Below are 22130 nucleotides of genomic sequence, written 5' to 3' on the forward strand. Positions count from 1 at the left end.
GAACAATGATTCACGAGGGAAGCTGGGAAGTGCCTTATCGGCGGTAAGGCAATTGATGCCATTACCAACAGGACAACAACTTTCACCGATGGGCCAATCAGAGATAGCCAAAATGTTGGTACTGCCTCAGATGTTGTACTATTTTGCAGTAACCCCACCACCTCCTGCCACATTTTGGTTGGGTTTCATAGAAAACTGCTTTCACTATCATGGGGCTGTGATAGGCATGGGTTGGCACTGAAAGGCTATTCGCCCACTGGCTGCAGGTTACATGGGCGCACCTAATTATGAAGCTCACTTCTTGGAGCAGCCGCTATGGCCCACGTGCTGGCTAGATGAAGCTGTGTGTGCAGAGTCTACCGAAATTAGCATTTGGACAGTCCACTGTGGAACTGTTAATGGGTCAGCTGAAGATGACTTCAAAGTATCCTCGTGCCCTGCATGTGGCCAGATGGTGCTGGAAAAGATACTTGCAGCACTTGGGCTCCCAGATAACATACTCCCTTGGCAGAGACGTGTTTTAAGGCACGGGAAAAGTTACCAATTGCCCAGGGCCCCTACCTTCCCAGGGCCCCCCCCCCTGATTATGTGATCTTTCAATCACGCTATCTCACTTTTGTCAACTATCATACATTGCTTCCTTCAGTCAGACTTGAACTGGCAGAAAATAGGCAATACAATTCAAGATAGTTCTGAATGAGGGCCCCAAAGTATGTTTGACCCAGGGCCTCAAAGATTCTTAAGACACTACTATCCCCTGTGTTACCCTTGTACATTCTCCTGAGGATGAGGTGTGGAGTCTCACACTATAGTGAGAGAGTGAGGCTAGAGTCTTAGATTAAAAGACTGTACTAGAGCTGTATACGGATGAGTCGCTTTGTTCCTTCAAAGAGCTGCGGGAGGGGTTTGGTTAGGGTGACAGGGAGTTTTACATTTGAAGCTCTGCTAAAGCGATCTGGGGGCTCCTGGGTGTCAAAATGATGTATTTATTTTACTTGTGAACCATGGGAGGAAAGGAGAGCCCCGTCCATGCTGTACTCCATGCTACTACCGGCCTTTAATTATTACAAAGTTTAAGCAGCAAAGGGAAACTAATCTCCACAAAGAAATATCACATGCAGACTAAGCATGTATGTTAGAAAACAAAGATATTTAATAGGAATTAGCGACTCAAATACACGCAAGTTATTTGCATCCAACCTATTCAGCTCTAGACAGAATTGCCAGGATATACCCTGGGGCTGCTGCGGTTCGTCTGCGCTGCGGGGCCTCTCAAGCTAATTTTTATCGTATGGCCTGGAACTGGTGGATAATACTGCAGTTTTGTACATAAGTCTTATTGTTAATAATTACCTTATAGGTGTGGGTCTCCCAGTGACTCCCAAGCTCTGTTCTCTGTGTAAATTACATAGAACTGGTAAGAATAAATAGACTTGTATATTTCTTGATTTTGCATTGATTTTAGCCAAATGCAAGATTGCAATGGAATGGAATGCAGGAGTTGCCCAAGTAGAGACAAATGCATGTGGGGTTTGAGAACCTGGACTACAGCTGAGATCATTTTGATAATTATGGATCCAAAATTGGCTTATAGGAGACGCACACCTTGTTAATGTTTGTAGTCAATGTCTATATAGGTGAGTGGTGCCCAGGCAGTAACACCCCCTGTACCTGGGGTGAAGAATACTGAGAACTGCACTGTTTCCCTTGAGACAAGCGTCCCTCCCGGATTTACATCATAACTGTTCCTTTCAGAATCTTTTCACCGCATGACACAATCAGTGCAGTTGGATTCATTTTTTATGATGCGTGTCACAGTACATAATGTTATTTTCTCACGATTTTTTCACCAATTCACATGCTATATACTTGATAGAAAACCTCTGAATCTCCCGCACTTACCTTTCATGCATGGTCACAGCAGCATGTTACAAGTTTAATGTATATGTTACATGTACTTGAGATGAATGTTTGAAAATTGTTTTTGGTTACTTTCAGGAATTTACACGGCCCCTGAGGAAGGGCGATGCCCGAAATGCATTGGGCTACAGGGCCATTTGCCTAAAAAAATTATGACAACAATAATGAAATGAATTTATTTCGAAAATAAAAGGAACAATATCAACCATGAAAGATAATCCCATTGAATTTATTTGAACAAATCAAGGAAATATTTCTGAGTGCCCGGGAGGGACGCTGGTCTCAAGGGAAACAGTGCAGTTCTTATTTTTATAATATCACAGCAACAAACTGTCCTATACACCACAGGGATTGGGACACAATGGTTAAATTAGATGGTAAGCTTTCAGCGCCAGAGTTCTCCTGTTCCTCAGCCACCGCGAACAAGATTCCCCTGTCCCAGGAAATTTGCAACCCTCTGGCATACTATTATCACAAGATATCCACCATATACAGTAACTTCGAACCCAACACAACCACCCACTCACTGAATGGGAACAGCTCACCACTCAGAGCACTGAAGCAATCAAACACCAACCACTCCAGAGCACCCACAGACCCCTGCAAACTCACCTCCACTCTCAACTCATTCATCATCATGGCAGTCTTCCCAGAAGGATCGAAACATGCATAAGTCAGACTTCCCTCCTCAGGAAACCATCTGCCTAACATAACAAACTCAAGAACTAGTGCCCCATCTCTCTACTCCCCTTCGCCGCAAGAGTAATTGAGAAAATCATCAACTCGGCAAACTCCTTGACAGAAACAACCAGCTGGACACTTCCCAATACATATACTATGCGCCGACCACAGCACAGAGACAGCCCTAATTGCCGGAACCGATGACATCAGAACCCTCCTCAACTGGGGAGAAACAGCAGCCCTGAACCTCTCAGCAGCATTCCACACCTATATCTGTTTCCTGCGTGATTTGATCCGCCCATCTCATTGTTTTAACTGTTGATGCCCTGTTCAAAGCGCCGGGATGCCCCAGGGTAGCTGTGCGCTATATAAAATTTTAATAATAATAATAATAATAATAATCCCACCACACTCATCAATAGACTCCGCCACATCAGGATCCAGGGAGAGACCAACAAATGGATTGTATCCTTCCTCATAGGACTAACCCAGAGAATCCACCTACCTCCATTCACCTTGAAACCCAAGTGCATCATCTGCGGTATTCCTCAGGGATCCTCCCTAAACCAAACACGGTTGTTCACATCACAAGGACTAACTTCCACAACTTCATGATGACCATCACAAAGTGGATGAATACAAACTGACTGGAGCTCAACATGGACAAGACGTAAGTATTGATCTTCATGAACAACACCTCCCCGTAGAACGACACCTGGTGGCCTTCCGAACTTGGACCCACACAGACGGACCACACACACAACCGTGGCATCATCCTGGACAGCAGTCACCAGCAATTGCCAAATCAATGCAGTTTCCTCCACCTGCTTCCACACACTACGTATGCTCCGAAAGATCTTAAAATGGCTCCCCGCGGACACCAGAAAAACTATCACTCAAACCATAATCACCAGCCGGCTGGAGTACGGTAGTGCACTTTACACAACAATCACCACCCAACTCCTGAAGAGACTCCAGATGATACATAGCTCAACTGCCAGACTCATCCTCAACCTCCCCAGAGAACCCCCACTTTAGGAACCTTCACTGTCTCCCCATCCAGAAAAGATGCTAATTCCAAATGCTGACATGTCTACAAAGCCCACCACGACCAAGGATCAGCATGCATCAAACAAAGCCTGAACCTTCACAAACATTCACAAACCCTTGCAAACCCTCCAAACACCTATGCTTCACCTCCCTCGCCCACACCTCCTACATCTGCCAAAGCCACAGTGGAGGAAGATCCTCCTGCCTCCCCACCAAGTCCTGAAATGGCCTTCCCCTCAACCTCCAAACCACTCACTCGCTCCCAAAATTCAGAAAGACTTAAGACATGGCTCTTCGACTGACCCCAGTAAGAACCACGCAGCTGGATACCCTCACAGGTGATTAGAAGTGCTCTACATATCCCAAATGAATTGAATAAGCTTTAATTAGACACACGCATGAGGGAGAAATTGTTATTTTAAGATATTTAGGTGCTGATGTATCCTTTACAAAATTGTCTAAGAGTAGGGGTTTAAACTACTACAATTGACCTGAACTGGCTCACACAGACGCACCTAAATTTCCAGTATCACACACATACTAATGATGTCTGCAGACTAACTATACAACATGGCACAGACAGATACTCTCTCAAACGCAGATACTCTCTCAAATGAACAGTTTTTCTTTAAAAAAGGATTTTGAATTCTTTGACCATATTTTAATTGTCTGACAAAAGTGGAGTACCTAAGTGGACGATTGAACATGCATTTTGTCAGCTTGCCAATTAATGTTCTTGGTATGTCTTTTATAAGAACCTGCCTTAGTCAAAAGCAATCCTGGATGGTTTGCTGAAAATCAAAGAAAAAAAATAATGTATAGATGGTGGATGTTGTGGCCTTCCAAATAGGGGAGAGGATGTAGCGTTACGGCTAGAGCGTTGACCCCGAAGATGGAAAACCGGGTTCGAGTCTCAGCAACAGCGCTCAACATCCTGTGATTCTGGGCAAATCACTTAATCTCCCCGTGCCTAAAAAAAACTGAATATGTCCTCATGTAACGAAACTGGTGCTCATGTAAAGCATTCTGACACCCGATGTCTCGGTTCTGGTTCGCGCTATATAAAACTCTTTAAAAAATAAAATTTAAATAAAAGGTAGGTTGGTGATAGCCAGAGTCTGTGTAGTGCATTGTCTGGGGACTCTAGTGTTTCTCAATTCCAGCGTTTAACAGAAACATGCCATCCCAGGTTCCGTTTTCTTTTGTTTCTTAGTATTGTGCACTTTTTTCTATTGTTCATGGAGTCAAAGTGTGTTGTTGCGCCTGACGTTTCATGTCCCGTCAGAAAGCACCCCTGTTCCGTTGTCTACCTTGCCTTTGCATGCCCTATCAGAGATGCTGGAGATAACCTGCCATGAGGCTCAGGTGTGCAGAGATGGTTGATGAGGCTCGGGTGTGCAGAGATGGTTGATGAGCCTCACAATTCAGGGCACACCCCTCGTCACTAGGGCACCATGTTGTAGTGGAGCCATGCTGAAAGGCGCTGCAGCTGCTATGAGCAGGAATTCAATCGGCAAGAGTTCAGCTGCTGGCTGGCAAAACGGAGCGATGAGTTCTCAGTCTGTAGATTCAGGTCAGAGCAGAACTCTCAACCATTGTAGAGCCCCGGTCTGGCGTCAGGTTAAGTTGAAGTCTTTTATGGCTGAGACTTCATAAACAGGGGGTGAGCCAACAAGCCCTTGGAGTACTTTAGTACGTAACACAGCAAACTGGTAGCAGGCCAGTACACAAGGCACCCCCTCCTGCAGCACAGTACACTGCGAAGTGGTTAGCAAACTAGCAGTCCCTCCTGGCAGCACATCCGTCCTTCTGGTAATGTGCAGATGTAGAGGCAGCAGTGTTTGTTTACAAGTCCCATACACTGTCTGATTTTAGGGGGTCAGAGCCCCAGTACACTTATACCCAAAGGAGTCTATGATGTAGGCTCTGACTTCAAAGGAGCCCTTTGAAGTGCACAAGGATCACTTCTGACCCAGTCCTGCCTAACACGCTATATGTGGGAGGTTAATAGTACTTTGTGTGTGGGCAGGACAGTCAATACCTATTCAAGTGGAGTGTGTTCCCTTCCCATCCCTCCCAGCACTGGAACACCCATCAGAATGCAGATGAATGCTGATGCAGTGGAGTGTCCTGTGTTGTGGCTGTCTATAGGGCATGCACAAATGTAGCGGTCACCCAGTCGTGTATTCGACAGGTTGTCAGGAACAGAGCAGTAAGTGCAGAGAAAGGTCTACATTCTAAAAGGGACAGTTCTAAAATAGTGAAGTTCAATTCAACTGCACCAGAAGGGAGGCTTTATCATTACCAATCCAAAGAAAAAATGAAAAAGCTACTCCTCACTGATCAGGAATTACCACTTAATAAGGTATAAGGGAATTCCCAATGGTGACCTACGAGAGGGGTAGGTCTCACAGTAGTGAAAAAGGAAATTGGAAGTTTGTCACTACCAGACATGCAAACCACAACAGTACATGTCCTACTTTTTACTTATATAGCACCATGCCCTTAGAGCTACAAAGGGCCTACCTTAGGAAAGACGTCTATGTAATAAAAGGAGAGTTTCATGCTTGGCAAGTAGTTTTAAATGCTAAGTAGAAGCAACAGTAAAGTGCACACTCAGGTAATGCAGTAGTTAGCCTGAGGCAGGTTTAAAAGGCTACTTCTGTGGGTGGCACAATCAGCACTGAAGCCCACTAGTAGTGTTTAACTTACAGGTCCTGCACACAGGTGGTACCACTTTAAAAGAGACTTAAAAGTAAATTACACAGACCAACAGGTATACACCAATCACAAACATATTTACGGAAGAAGCACATGCACTTTAGCATTGGTTAGCAGTGGTAAAGTGCTCAAAGTCCTATGGCCAACAAATACGACGTCAGAAAAATAGGAGGAAGGCAAAAGGTGTGGGGTGATCCTTCAGAGAGGGCCATTTCCAACAACATATAAGAGGCAGATAATCAGGCGGACATCTATTCAAGAAGCATGCATTAGAGCAATGCAAATATAGTTGGGTTGTCTCAAACCAATGAGGGATAGCAGCAACGACTTACAGCTGAATATATACTGCTCACTTGGACAGTACTGACTGACTTCAGATCCCTGCCATAATAAACGCTGCTAGTTTGAAAAGAGTACACGTTATACACACCAAAGATTCCTATAGTCTTACCTCTCCTGCGCCCACGCCTGCCTTTGAACTTATGGGAACCCATTCTGAAATCGGACAAGAGTAAAGAAGTTTCTTACTAAAGGAGGAAAAAGCAAGTTGGAAGTCAGTGTGTGCACATTAAGTCCTGTGTCTGATCCCATATTCTTCAGGGTCTCCATCTCTAAAATAGGCATATCAGCTTCCTATACGTCAGTTTTTTTTATTTTTGTTAAACTTTGTTTTATTGAATTTTTTGTCAATGAAATAGACACAATACAGGTCCCATGTATTCCAGTTTTGGAACAATAAAGGCTGTCCCCGATTACACCCCCTCCTTCCGACATCGTTGCATTTCAAAACAAGAGTTTGTCGATGTAGCAAGTGTCCAAGGTTGCAAGACTGGGCCGAGGCTCTCATTAGATAATCCATTACCAACTTCCAAAAAACAAAAGATAATCCCCCCCCCCCCTTATACCCTCCCCACCCCAGAACCGGTATGCCATGGTCTTATCGTATTTGGATACCGTTTGCGAGGACTGTTAGGTGTCTATCCTTCGGGGGTTTCTTCTGGTGTCGAGGTGTCTGAGTCGCAGGAGGCGAAGATATTTCAGACATGTGATTTTGTTGAATTCCAGCACCAGTAGGGATATTATTGGGTGCCAGATAGTGTTGAATGAGGCCGTAGATTGGGTAAGATTGGCTTGTATGCGCTCCATACCAACAACGTACCATAGCTTATGCAGCCAACCTGTGTGCGTAGGGCGAGTCCCCAAAGCGATAGAATATGTTGAACCGCCACTCCCATAGCCAGTCCCATCTGTATGTGTCCATGGTAGTTCCTGATGCATGGGGAGTGCAGGGTTGAGTTTGGTATGTGCGAACTCGTGAGAGTAAATGCTGCACGATGATGTGTGCGGCGTTAATGTGCCTAGTGTGGAAGTGCCACTTCTAGAAGTTGGCATGTCTGTGTAATAAAGGTGAAATGACTGTCTGGCTTGTGATTGGCTGGAGCTGGCTGGAGTGCCTGGCTCCAGGAGTCAGAATGGGTCTGCCCCGGTGGTGAATAGACAGATTGACAGCTAGATGGGTGGGAGGAGTGCACCTGGGAGCTGAATAGGGCTGGGCTCTCCCTACACAATGCTGGCTCCGCCCCATGTGGTGCAACTGATTACCCTAGCCTGTCCAGTGAATGGGGAAGAGGGGCTGAGCACAACAGAGTGCTACAAAACCAGTTGCATCTGGTTTTCCCTTAACCCTGCAGCCTGAGACAAAGGATTTGTGTGTATAAAAAGGGGCTGTGACCTCAAGTAAAATGTTCTCTTGCTGATCCTAACCTTGAGGGGGGCCTGCTGCTGCTGGGCACCAGGAGGACAGCCACTGCCCGGAGGGCCCTGTGAGCTGGCCCCTGGGCCCAGCCTTTGCCCCCCACCTCCTACCAAGACTTTTTGCTGTGCTTTGCCCTGGACTTGGGTCTTTGTTTCCTGTAGCGCCTGGAAGCGCTTTCTTTCCATCCTGAGAGAAGCAGCGCTGCTGTTTTCCCTTACAGCGCTGAGTTGCCTTTCTTCGAGAGGAAATCCCGGGCGTAGTGATTCCCACCCCTTCCTCGAACACCTCGCGGGTGCCGATTTGTGAAGTCCCTAGCGGGTGCCCACCCCGCCAGGGACTCTGTGCCGATATTTTTAGCTCATAGCGGGTGCCTACCCCGCTTTATAGGTTAATTAGAGGGAGCCTACCCCTAGTCTGCCTCAAGAAATTCACTGCCGCGGCTCGGGTGCCGGGGAGCGCGAGAAACCGGAAGTCAGGCATCCTTTCGCCGGGCAGGACTTCCGGTTTGCTGGAGGAAGTCCACGCACGCCGCCGCTGCCGGAGGAGAGCCCGGGTGAGGAGAACGGAGGCAGACGGGTGCCCACCCCGCCTGCGTGGCTGCTGCGGAGTGCGGCCAGGGCCCCAGAGAGGAGCGAGTGCGGGCCGGAGAGAAGAGCAGCCCAGTGAGTCTCACGGGCTGAGGGGAGCTCTGGGCCGATTCGAAGTGCCGGAGAGAGAAACAGTGTCCTGCCGTGTGTCGAGCAGCCCATTCTAGTCAGCGGGCCACTCCACCAGGACGCACCTTTTCCTCACGAGTCCCCCGAGCGGGACTCCAACGTATGGGGAGCATTCTTTGTCAAAATAGAGCCCACGAGGCCCAGCAGCTGCATAATTTCAAACCTGCGGGCTCCAATGACTCGGGGGCATTTGGGGAGGTAGAGCAGCCCCGGCTGGCAGTGGGCCGCTCCCCTCAGTTGGCAGCAGTGTCATTTCGAGCCCCCGAGGCTCCAGGGGGCATTTTCTTTCTCAAGCCCACGAGGCAACAACGTATGGCTGCATAGTGGTAATCAGAGCCTGCGAGGCTCCCACGTGATTTGGGGCACAGCTGTGTCAAAGCCCACGAGGCTCCCAAGTCGTGTTTGGCCGCATTCCTATATTCAGAAGCCCAGAGGAGAGCCAGGAGGCACGCTGGTGCCAGGCTCAGTTCTCCAGCTGAACAGCACTTAGTGGGCAGCTGCATCTTTTAGGCCCTTGCGCAATCTTCTTTGGCTGCCTGCGCAGCCAGCCCAGACATTCTGGACACTGGGCCTGTGAGCCCCTGAAAGGCCAAGTTGTCCTGGGGTAAGTTCTGTGATATTGTGGCGCAAATGTGATTACCTGCCTAATGTGATCTATGCATGATATGCATTACCTTTTTGCCTATACCTCTAAATGTATTTTTATACCTAGGAGGTTGTTTTTCCTAGTATAGGTTATACTAGTGAGTTCATGGTTCCCTGCGTGATATATGCCTAAGGTGGTTAGGGTTGCGTAGTGTGTACTTACCTTTTACGAGTGGTTAATGGTTGTGTGCTACAATTATCCTATGTTCTAAGTGCTATTTCTACCAAGTGGTAGTTCTAAAAGTGCTCATTCCTGACAGTGGTCTACGTGGCCCTGTCCCATGTATATAATCCCCTGTAAATTCTGCCCGTGCCAGTGGCACAGTGTGAATTGTGTGTTTATTATCTAATGTATTTGGTATAAATCAAAGGCTATTTTTATATATAACCTTGTGTGGAGTTTCCTTTGTGGTGGGCCTTGGGTTTTGTTGCTGGGTGCGCGCGCAGTGGTGGTTTCTGCCTGGCTTTGGCGCAAGCCTTAGCCAACCAGAAATCCCCATTTCGAACATTTCCCATATTCATTTTGAAGCTGGACACCCTCCCAAAGGCATCTAGTTCCCACAGGAAGGCAGGCACTGACTGTTTGGGTGTGTCTAGCTCAGCTAAGATGTCGTCTGCGTATAAACAAATTGTGTGTTTCTCCCCCCCGCCCCCCCCCCCCCCCCGAAGTGAATGCATGCGATGTCAGGGTTATCACAAATCCTCTGTACTAGGGGTTCTATGTATAGTGCAAAAAGGAGGGGAGACAGCAGGCATCCCTGCCTCGTGGCCTATCTAATGTCGAACGGCCGTGAGCTTATACCATTAACGAATATCATTGCCCTCGGTTTGTCGTAGCAACTTGCGACCCATGCCTGAAGCGGTCTCCGATACCAAAATGTGGCATTGGTTTATCTAGAAAACCCCAGTCTACCCTATCGAACGCCTTTTCGGCGTCTACCGACAGTAGCATGGCGTCCATCCCTGTGTAGTGAGCCTGGTCTACTAGGTGCATGAGGCGTTTAGTGTTGTCACTGCACGGTCTGCTGGGGATGAAACCAGATCGATCTGGTTCGATGATGCCAGGCAATCGTGGTGCAAGCCTAGCTGCGAGGACCCCTGTGAAGAGTTTAAGGTCTAGGTTAAGTAGGGAAATTGGTCTGTAGGCGGCGCACTGGGTGGCGTCTTTCCCTGGCTTGGGCAGTACGATTATGTCTGCCTCCAACATATCTGGAGGTATAGAGCCGGGCCCCTGAAAAGAATTAAAAAGTCGGGTTAAAAGCGGAGCTAGGAGTGGGCAAAAGGTTTTTATAAAAAACAACCGAAAAGCCATCCCGCCCAGGAGATTTCAAGGGTTTGAGGCGGGAGATCGCACCAACCACCTCCTCAATCTTGATTGGTGCGTCTAGAGTGGCAGCTCTATGTTGATAGCTGTCGTCGCTGCTCGATTCAGGTAGGCCTCTCCGTCTTTGTCAATATTCAAGTCCTCACTATAGAGAGATGCACAGAAGTCCCTACAGGCCTCAGCTATCTGGTCTTCGTTTCCCATCTTCTCTCCCCGAGCGCTGTGGAGGGTTGTGATTTTGGACCGTTGAACTCGAGCTCTGAGCTTGCTTGCGAGGAGATACCCTGTTTTATCGCCTCCCACATAGTATGTGTGTTTGAGCCGCAGGGCTGTGTACTCGGCTCTGTCGAGGTCAAGGCCTGCTAGCTGCGTCCTGGCAGCCTTCAATTGCCTCCATATCCTGGGAGCACCCGTGCGACTACGCACCCTCTTGAGTTCAACCACCTTAGCCGTGAGTGTTTCTCGCTTTTCTCTAAGTATGATAAGATGGCTCATCTTTTAATGGGGTTTAGCCCTTTTACAAGAAGGGTGATAACTTTTAGGGTAGGGTAGGTCCCGTCATAGTGTCTGCGTGAACAGGGACAGCATTGTCATTGGGGGTTTGCCTCTACTAGGCGTGTGTTGTGGATCCTCTCCATAGGTGGCACACCGGTTTCTTCCCCCTCCCCTCCTCCCCTTTTCCTCTGACCCCCAACCCAACCCCCAACAGCCCTCCCCAAACCGAGTCTCTTTCGTGTCTCTTAAACCCAACTCCCCCTTACCACCCCTCCCTAACCCCAACTGAACATTCCCAACAAATTACCATAGTCCAATGCCTGCCTTTCTAAGTCCAAGGCATATGGTGAGTTACCTGGAAGAGCGTTTAACCCCAGCAACCCCACCCCATCCCTCCCCAGCCAGCTGTGAGTCAATGCGTGTGTGTCCCCATGTGCGGATCAAGGTAATTCAGGAGATGAGGTGTCTCTAGTCACCGCTTCTAGGGCCGATGCCCGTTCATGCGTCATAGTTGTGTGGTCTGGTTTCAATTCCGCTGCGGGCGAGCGTATGCGGCCTACTCTTTACCATCCCCCTCCCGGAGATCTTTGGGAGTGATCAGGGGAGGTATCCGGGTCGCGGTGTTCGAGGCCCAGGAGCGCACAAGTCTGAGGGATCTCATTTGGTGCAGCGCGCCGTTCCATTTGAAGATCAATCGGAAAGGATGGCCCTAGGAATAGGGTATCCTTTGTCTCTCAAGAAGGTGGTCACTTCTTTGAATGCTTTCCTCTTTTGAAGAGTGATGGAGGCCAGATCCTGGAAGAAAGCCACTGAGTATCCTTTATGTTGAAGATGCTGTTTTCGATCTTGCCTCCCGGAGGATGCGCTTTTTCAAAGGGAAATCCGGTAGGAAGGCCAGGATGTCTGGGGGAGGGGCCGGTGCGCGTCTCGCCAGGCCCTCCCTATGTGCCCGATCGATGCGTATCTTGAAGTCTGGACCCTCGCCGAGGATCTCTTGAAATAAGCCCTGTAGGTAGTGGGCTACACCCACTCCCTCGGTTTTCAAAGGGACTTCTCGAACGCAGATGTTGTTGCGTCTCGACCTGTTTTCTAGGTCCTCTGCATGCGCTTGTAGGTCTTTGAGGCGGATGAGTTCCTGTTGTAGGTGCTCCAGCTCCTCACTCCTGGTGTGATCACTGTCCTCAATGGTAGCTACTCTCTCCCCCCAGCTCGTCGACCTCACAACGTATTTCCGTCACCTCTCCTGCTATCTCTTGCTGGAGCTATGAAAATCCTCGCGGAGAGTGTTAAAGAGTGTGTCTGGAAACGCTTGGATGATCGGCACTTCCCCATCCCCTTGTTCTGCTTGCTTGGGGCGGGGGTGTGATTTCCTCTGCCCCTTGTGGCGGAGGCCTTTGATAAGCAAGTCTTTTAGTATGCGCTCCCCTTTCTTACGCATTGTGGGCATGGTAGGGCTCCCTGACCCTGTTGTCTGTTCACGATGCTAGCCAGCACCTCAGGGGGAATTTCAGTGTAGGCTTTGGATTGTAGCGACTTCTGGGCTTCGACTCGTGCCAGAGATTTGCCCTCTCCCAGGGGTTAAGTAGATATCCAGGGGCTCACCTCTTCTCAACCCAGGGTTTTGGGAGCACCTCAGCGGTACCACCTTTCTCCTTGTATGGTTGCTCACTGGCTCGGAACGTCCGTACCGCTAGTGGAAAGGTTGGCTGGTGAGCTCAGTTCCGCCGCATGTGCTTGCCCTTGTCACCTGGGTCTGACACTCTTGTGTTGTTGAGGTAAAGTGGTCTGATTCGCGGGACAAGTGAGTTACAGTGGGCTCCGTATTTGGCCATGTGATGGCTGCTTTGGTGTCCCCCATCGCCTGACCACCCCTGTCGCCCTTGATGCCAGCGCTAGTGGCGGTGACCCTGCTCTCTCTGTGCCCTGGTGGGCCTTGCAGGATCGGGTCCAGTCCTCTTCCCGTGATGTCTTCCGTGTTTGTTGTTGTGCCCCCACTGAGGTGACCGTTGTCGTGCGCCACGTGGGAGGATTCAAGGCCCTTTCGTTCGCCTATTCGGATTCTCAGGGGCTCCCAAACCCCTGTGTCGAGGAGACCCAGGGGCAGTTGTGGGTGCCCCCAAGTTTAAGCGCCCCTGCACTTGCGTCTCTTGCTGTGTGCTAATTGCAGGTCGTCTACCCACTGCTGAAGTGGGCGCTGCACCCTCGCCCGTGGGGGCCCTCCAGTCGCTCACTCTGTGTTCTTGCCGGTGCCCCGCTACGAATCTCTGGCTCGCCTCTGCTCCCTTCTTCGATCAGGCTCTTCCTCACCGCTGCGTGGGGTGCCACCGAGGTGTGTTGTCCCCGCACTCACGATCTTCCCTCTATCGGGGATGGCTGCATTTACCCCGCGCTGGTGGTTTTGGTTCCTTTATGCGGCCTCTGGGTTGCACTGTCTGGGGCCATATGTGGAAGTCCCCCGCTTCGCCGCTAAGGCAGGTGGCGCCCGCCCACGCCTACGTAGGCCTGACAGCCCCAACCTCGATTTTCACGCTGCCGCCTGGGGTCACCCCTCAGCCCTCCGTTTCGCGCTGTATAATCTCCGCCTTATTCTCAGTCTCGCTACCCTGTCTCCGCTGCCGTTCACTCACTGTCAGCAGGGCCGGTGGTCGGCAGGCTGTCAAGGGAGCGTTGGCGTCTCCGCTGGCTGGGCTCGACGGAGTCTGTGTTAATGCCCGCTCGGCCTGGGCGCCATTTAGCGATTTCACGCTCCGGGCTGTGTTGGGGTCTCCCAGAGGTGAGAGGCCTCAGAGGTTGCTCCCTGGCACAGCTCCGTTCCCCCTCATCTGTCAGCCAATTTTGTGCACAACTATTATGCACAAATAGGCTGGGAGAGCGAGCTCGTTGCGAGGAGCCTCGAGGTACTGAGTCTGCCTAGGTCCCCATCTTGGCCACGCCCCCTACGTCAGTTCTTTTAACATCAGGTCACAGTTAGAGAAAAAAGGCTGCTGCGTAATCCACCAAAAAGAATATTGGGCTAGAGTAACAGTCACTAAGGCCATCGTTAATTACTGCTAAGCCCCAGCAGTCCTTCATCAAGACTCAATGGCAGGTTATAAAACAGAGTCCACAATGGTACAGGACCTCGATACGCAAAAGGAATCTACGTTGTGAGAGACTCTGTAGATGGTCGAGTTGGACAACACATGTTGTTCATAGGGCCACCTTACCTACCCAACTGATTGCTACCACTGCGCACGGTCAGTCAAGAGTATGGGCCTGAGCAACTCTTATTATTATTTATGCACAGTTTTCAGCAGAGTGACTGAAGATCATGTTCCTGATTAATGCCTTTAACATTTAATGTCAGATGGGGCAGAAACATGTTGACCACAACACAGGGTGTACATTCATAACCCTGTCTCACATTGCTTTTATCCTCTAGCCTGTAGGACGCAAGAATAAATGTTGTTGTCCCTACTAAGATAGTTTTAACACACTTTTTTGTTGATCTCTACCCTAGAGATATTCAAACTTGTATGTGCTCTTTCAAAACACTCCTCCATCTTCCTTGCAGGGAAGTTGTAGCCCACACTGGGTACCTTGCGGTCCCAGTGGGCTGGAGGATCCCAATGATGAAGCATGTCACCCTCGGGTGAATGAGGGTTTTCATCCATACACTTGTTGTGCCCCCACCTGTCACAGCCCTCTAATTTTTGAGCACCTTGCTACCCTAAATTCTGTGTGAGCTATATAGATTTTAAAAACGCCCATGACTGAAATGGTGGGAACAAGCCAAGACAGCAGACCGACTCAATAAAAACTGTTCTTCATCATGGCTTCACTAGGTTGAACATCTTCTCTGGAATGAACCTCTGCTGCATAGAGTGTTCTGCCATTCTGGCAGTGTCCACTTTACCGATTACATCCATAGGAACATGTTGCTGGAATCACAGACTGTTTAAGCATGAAATACATCCAGGTAAAGGTGCAGGTGGGAGAGGGGAGAGATATGAGAGCAAGCATAAGAGAAAAGGGTACTATAAATATTTGAGTAATTCCTAATATTAAAATGCAATTAGCAACCTCGGATGCAGAGTCTCTTATCAGGCTCTCCTGGATTCCCCACAACTTGGGCATCACTATGGATATGAAAGAAGGCACACATAGGGAACTGTTTCAGCAGATCGTTGCCATTCATAAGAAACTATAACACTTCAATGTCCAAGAGGTGGAAAAAACACAAAATGAGCAACTTCAGGACGAAAAGATAAGACAATGTCTTGCTATTCCAACCAAGGTGGGGCTAACTTCAGAGCACAAAATTATTGTGAGCATGCATAAGTCGTGTTGAACAAGTGCTATTTATGGGGGTAGAGAGGGAGGTGGGCGGGACGGTTAGGAGAAGAATGTTGAAAGTTGATTTCTCCTGTACTATATGCTGAACAATAGACCATCTGCGTAATGGTCTGCTAGGTGTCATTACATTGATTGCATGATGAACGGAGAATATCAATAAAAAATTGTTTTAAAAAAAAACAAGTGCTATTTACTTTATTGAATTAAAAAAAATTATCACTGTTTGTAATAGTCGTAGATCCAAACTCTTCTACGCAGAAAACAATTAATCAAATGACAAAATCATCCTTCGTTTTAAAATGTTGATGTGATTGGCTTCGTCCACAACAAGCCAGCGTTTTTTTGTTTGTTTTCTTTAAAAATATACATAAGCAAGAAAGTATTACTGGTTCATCCTAACTCTATCTCGGACACCAGGGCTCTAATATCAGTTTTAGCAGTTGACAAAAACTATGTGGCACTGGACAAGTCACTTTGTCTCCACATGAATTAAATTGCACAAGGATAATTAAAATAAGCTTAATTTAAAAAACTGCCGGAACAGTAACAATTCCATATCTCGTATCCACATCCCATCAGTATTTCAGAAATTTACTTTAACATGTACACAGGGTTGTGCAGACAAAATGCTAGTCTATATGCAGCACCTCGGGTGCAAGCTGCAACAGCTACAATAATTGATAATCTGTAAAGCACTCCATTCCTCCTAGATTTGCTCTAGAGAGCAAACTTAATATGTGAAGGGTGCCAACTATCCTCTGAGGCAGTCCACCACATGGGCCACTACACATGCAGTAAAATAAAATTGGCAGAGACCTAAAAGAGGTAATTGTAGATCATTCCTTTCACTCACAGACTAAGTGATAAGCACCAGCAAGGACTGGTTGTTGCTTTACTAATTCCAGTACTGACATAACTGTCTGTGCAAGTCACATTCCGTGCACATGTACCATCTGCACACAGGACACTATCAACGCTGAAGCTACCTCTGAAACTTCACGCTGTGGTGAAACTTTGGTACAGACAGTGATGGGAAGCATCCGCAAGTCTGATAATGGCAGGCACTGGGTGAGGACCAGTGAGGGCTTATCTTTATTCAGAGATACAAGGTAGAAATGAAGGGACTTTACCAGCTGGAAGTCATCTTTGGCATCCTAAGGATATGAGGCTCTGACCAGTCGGATGTCCAGGGAGGAGTAGAGGTACACCACCTGCAACATAAATATGCTGCAATTAATGTCATGACTTCGGGTAAAAACAAATTGGAATTTTTTTCTTGTGCGGTATTGGGCAGTCTAGTACATAACCCTTAGAAATATGGCCTCAAGTTACTCTAAGTTGAACTCGAGCAAATTCCCCAGAACAGGTTTGCTTTACTGATTTCATTAGGTACTGATTATTAAGCAACAGCAATTTCACATGCGTAACTCACTACTTTTCGTCAAACGCTAAAAAAACACAAGTGTGTACTTGCAATCCTTGGTTTCTGACTAAGCAATTACATTATGAACGCCCTACAGCCCAGCCCGGCAGGTGCTTTCCCCACCACAAAAAGCAGAATTAAATCTCTGAGATAACCGGTGAAAGTGAACCTTAATTGAAAGTGAACCTTAATCGCCTGACCAGCTGTTCAAAATATAGGTCATTAAAGAATTCACTTACTATTGCAGTGTTACAGTATTATACTGGGACATTCAAGGCGGAGAGGTAGTTTTTTAGTGGGATGGGGATAAACGGGGTCCCTCCTTTTCACGACGATATAAACATATGATCAAGGACAACCACGAAATTCATAGCATGAATTAGACATGTACGATCTTACTAATGGTGAAACCAAATACATACCTTGAAATGTCACTTTAAATGGTGTTCAACTTAAAATGCAACATTAATATAATAAAATAGAAAGCTTCTCTGCTGGAAGAGTTGGCCTTTTGCGACTTAAAAAATAATAACCTTGGATATCCTGCCAGGTATTCAAGCTCTATTTAGAAGGTAGAGTAACAAGCTGAGCTATTGCCCAACTGGGATGCCTGTAATTGTGGGGTGTCCGACCACCTTGCAGTTATAAGCAGAAGCTACATGCACTTGTCATGTCCAACTCCCTACCGAAAATCGCCATTTTTGTTAACATATGACGATTTATTTACAAGACCTTGGGCACAATTTATACTTGCCAACAAAGCCTAGCCATACAATGTAAAAAAACAAAAAACAACGTACTGCACTCATGTAATCATACTGCATGCGCGTAATGTAGTCATTTAACACAATGACTTCATACATTTGGACAAATCACATTTTCATGAAAATGTTGCTTAAACCGAGAACGTTTACAAAATAAAGGTCAAAAGGGCATAAAACAATACATTATGCATACAAGTTGGAAGGAGGGGATGAAACAGAAAAGGTATTATTTTACTGAGATCCTAATATGTCAAGCCTATCAAGTCTGTTTATTTCTCAGGACAGATACTGCACCCCATTCTTTCCTGCTCAGTTTTTGCCCTCACTACAAGAGCGTCATCCTGAACTCCAACCCTTCCTCCACTAGCTCCCAAGGTCAGTTTTCAAGAATAGCTTCGAAATAACGGAAGCTTCCTAAATGTGGAGCGATAGTCAATAGTGAACAGTCGAAGACTTTGGGGTGGAGGCAGAATGACTGGAGGAAGCGTATTAGTAGTTAGGAGGGATCTCCCTTAGTGTAAGGTCGAGCTATTAAGCTTTTCAGAAGTAAGAGGTCGTCTGTGGTACTGCACGGTTTAATGTCATGCTGTGACAACCCTTGAGAAAAGCAACAAGGACCAGTGTCCCAGAGGTCAAATCTGAAAAGTTTGAGAGATATGGATGAGAAGGAAGTTGGGCACGATCGGATGCATAAATTACAGGTGTGGGCAGTTTTCAAAAAAATAAGTAGAGCTATATACAACCACTTGAGGATTAACCATTTAGAAAGTGCATCAAAATCTGCAACAAAATAGTCTGCATTCGACGTGGGGGGAAAAAGAAATAAAATCGTCTGTGCTTGATGCCCACCATATCAGCTCAAAAGTGTAAGACAGTGAGGCCTTGTCCTCAAGTGGCACATAGTGACAGCATCTTGCCTTAGAGACCCACTTATTTTAGAAGCAGTCTCCTTTACAGTGTATCTGCACATCCGACTCAAGTAAGCTGCTAAGTATTTTGTAAGCAATAATGACGCTAATTTGCTGCTGAAAGGGAGCACCCTTAACTGATGAGGAACTTTGTTCACAACGAAGGACAGGAGCATTTTGGTGTTCGTGGTTCATCGAAACATGCAAATAAGCGTCTTTTAGGTCCACTGCTGTCAAGTAATTCTATTCCCGCTATCGCGGGATGACCACCTCAAGTGTTGTTTTGAATTTTAGAGTCTTTAAGAATTTGTTTAGGAAGCAAAGATCCAGAATTAGACCGTGATTTGTCTCGCTTTTGCACCACACAAAGCAAGTGGATGAGTTACCGGCTGACCACTGTTGGAGGACTGTTTTTGCAGGAGCTCTTCCACCTAGCGTTGCAGACAATATTTCTTTCTTCGTGTGCGTGATCTTTTCATTGTCTTTACGCCTGGAGACATTTTCATAAGTTCTATGCAATAGCTGTGCTGGCTGATAAGTATCCATTTGTCTGAAATGACTTTCCGCCATTCCTAAACGAAGTCCCCTACGCTGCCCTTCACTGGTGGTGTGTTGGACTGTTGATGTGCGGAGTCATTTACTTTAGGAGCTTGCTCTTCTGGGGGTTTGTCCCCCTCTACCCCAAAAGGGCTTATTTTAGAAGCAGTCTCCTTTACAGTTCAGCTGCACATCCCGGATTAAAAAAAATAACACTGCTTAGTTCCCCACACCAGCTTGAATTAATACAGACTCATCAGTAGCAGAAATGGACATTGTAGCAAGATACTTCCTTGCACCATCGCCAGTCTGAACTTGTGCTAGGGAGCAATAGGTATCTAGGATTGTTCAATGGCATTCATGTTACAGTGACAGAAGGAGCCATAGGGAATTTCTCATGTTCATAACCTGAAATACCGAATTACAAGTTTTTGTGCTTGCTTTCTGGTGGTTGCTCGGAGTATGGGATAATGAAATTGTTACTTACCTGTAGCAGTAGTTTTGAAGCTTGAAGAATTATCTTGATTCACATGCTGTGCTTTAGGACTGGCTGTGGAAAACGGCCACTGCAGCAGCTGGCAGGAGAATTGTGGTGTGGAGCTTTGGAGTTTACTCCTTTCTGTTGGTCTACTCATGGGATTGCTCCTCTTCGTTGGTATCTGCGGAATTGCAGTGCACCCGTGGGCTTTGGCATTCCAGTGTGGTTTTTCATTTGTTGCAGTGTGCCATCCACTTAAGCTGGATAGCACTCTCTGATAAAGGGGGTGTTAATGATGGTGCCTACACCTCATGCAGGAACTCTGACTTGTAGTCAGGTCTTAGGGTTGTTACCATGTCCAGTTGTCTGTGGCATCCAATGCTGTTTTCAGGCAGGTATTGCCACTTGTTTACCTCTTTTCTACAAGGGATAATGCCCTCTTCTGGTATTATTCCGGGAGGTGTTTTCATTAGTTCCCTTACTCCCACCCACTACTGGCAGGCTCATCTCCATCCTGGCCTGCAGTTTCGAGCTGGTCCGCTGCTCGTGCCAATATACGCTGACGAGGTTTTGCTTTTTCTCAACCACCCAGCAGATAATTTAGCTCCCACTGTGCATTAGTTTTTGCGTGAAGGACTTCTCTCTTGCCTACAAATAAACTTGAAGTCAGAACTATTCCCACTTGTGGGGGCAATGTCACCTATGACGTGCAAATTTCCACTGCAGTGGTGTGAATTCAGTCAAATATTTGGGTATTCACAACCATCAGGATAAGGAGCAATTGTCCAATTAAACTATGGCTCAGCAGTGGACAGATTAACGACCGACGGAGGGCTGGATACGCCTCCTGCTATTGCTGGCTGGTCATGGCGCCATTTTAAAGATGGTGGTTTTCCCCAGTTTGTTATATATCTTTTTCTCAATATCCCTATCCCATAACCAACGCCTTCTTTGCCACACTACGCAGTCTGCTCCTACAACTGATCTGGGCAGGCCGCAGGACCCAAGTGGGGTGGGATACATTGGTACTCCCCTATGAGCAGGACGGGTTTGGCGTGCCACATCTGCAGCTCTACTATCTATTGGTGCAGTGCCAGCATGCCTATCAGTGGTACCACAGCGATGCCCCACTACCCTACGATGGGCCTGAGCCCGACCAATCGGAGAGGGTGCTGCTGTGCGTCATCCTCCTGCAAGTGATCCCTTTGGATCCCAACAATGTCCAGACGCCTTCTACCACTTGCTGGGCATGAAGTAAGCTCCATACAATCTTAGATGAAGAGCTGCTATACACTACCTCCTTACCCGTAGCGGATAACCCATGATTGCCTCATGTGTCGGAAACCCTTGTTAAAAACACCCTAGCGTGACATGCACGGAGTACATACATGGATCTCTATCCAGATGGCCACGTACTTTCCCATGCTGCTGATGTAGGTTTTGTGGCAACCACCAGTGTGGACCATTTCGTCCTGCAGAGCGTGCACAGCGAGTTGCATAAACAGATCCCCTCTAGTCCACTCACCCCTACAGCTATCGCCCCACAGACTGCAGCGATAGATAGTTTTGTAACTAGGTGCCCGCCCCATCAAAGTTATCATACCAGCCTGGCCCTCAACTCAATTCAGGACAGGCATCTTCGGGAACACTGGGATCAAGATCTGCACCGGCCCGCACCGGCCCGTGTCAGATCAGGTTTGGCACTACTACTGTCAGTAAAGGAAACTTGTTTCTCCCTATCACAGACACAAGCTTTCTTAATCAAGCTTACACTACACATCGCTCCTTGGCTAAATTTGACACTACCAGGTCTTCTTGCTGTCCTAAATGCCACCTTGATGATGCTGACTTTGCACACCTTGCATGGACATACACCCATATAGGGGAGTTTTGGAAAGAGGTATTTTTTATTTTACACAGCTCTCATTAATGATAGGTCCCACTATCTCCCAACCCGCTTCTGGCACTGTTGGCATATGTCCGAATGTGCCTAAAGGGGCTCGTGGTTTCACCGCAGTGGCACTACTGTTGACAAAGCAATAAATTCATCTGAATTGGGGCAGCAGGCATTGTTCAGCAGTTGAGAGATGGATAACCAGCCTTTCCTTCTATAACACCACCAGGGAAATGTATTCATTACAGCCACCCAGCACTAGGCCCAAAAATATATGGCAACCACTACGTGACTATATGTTGCAGCAAGAAGTGCTAGATTCAATTAGCAAACCTACTATACAATAATGTATATTCTGAAGATCCCAAGGGGCATGTGTGCTCTGGGTACAAACATGCCCATTATGATACTTATATCTCCACGCCCTGGGGTTCCTCCCTTATTTATATGCCTTTTTGTCTTCCTATTGTGACTCGAAGGCTT

At 47.4% G+C, this 22130-nt stretch overlaps 1 protein-coding gene across 5 annotated transcripts in view; it reads right to left on the reverse strand.

Annotated features, from left to right (window-relative positions):
• Window positions 1-22130, reverse strand: part of CSNK1G1 (casein kinase 1 gamma 1) — a 746303-nt gene that overhangs the window by 527738 nt on the left and 196435 nt on the right. For 4 of the 5 annotated variants that reach the window (XM_078684992.1, XM_078684994.1, XM_078684995.1 and 1 more), the window contains exon 2: window positions 16774-16854. The exons of the other annotated variant lie outside the window; for it this stretch is intronic. The gene's annotated coding sequence lies outside the window, so the exon portion shown is untranslated. The remainder of the gene's footprint in view (window positions 1-16773; window positions 16855-22130) is intronic. 5 annotated transcript variants of the gene reach the window in all.

The sequence above is a fragment of the Lissotriton helveticus genome, chromosome 3_2 (assembly GCF_964261635.1).
Source record: "Lissotriton helveticus chromosome 3_2, aLisHel1.1, whole genome shotgun sequence".
NCBI lineage: Eukaryota > Metazoa > Chordata > Amphibia > Caudata > Salamandridae > Lissotriton > Lissotriton helveticus.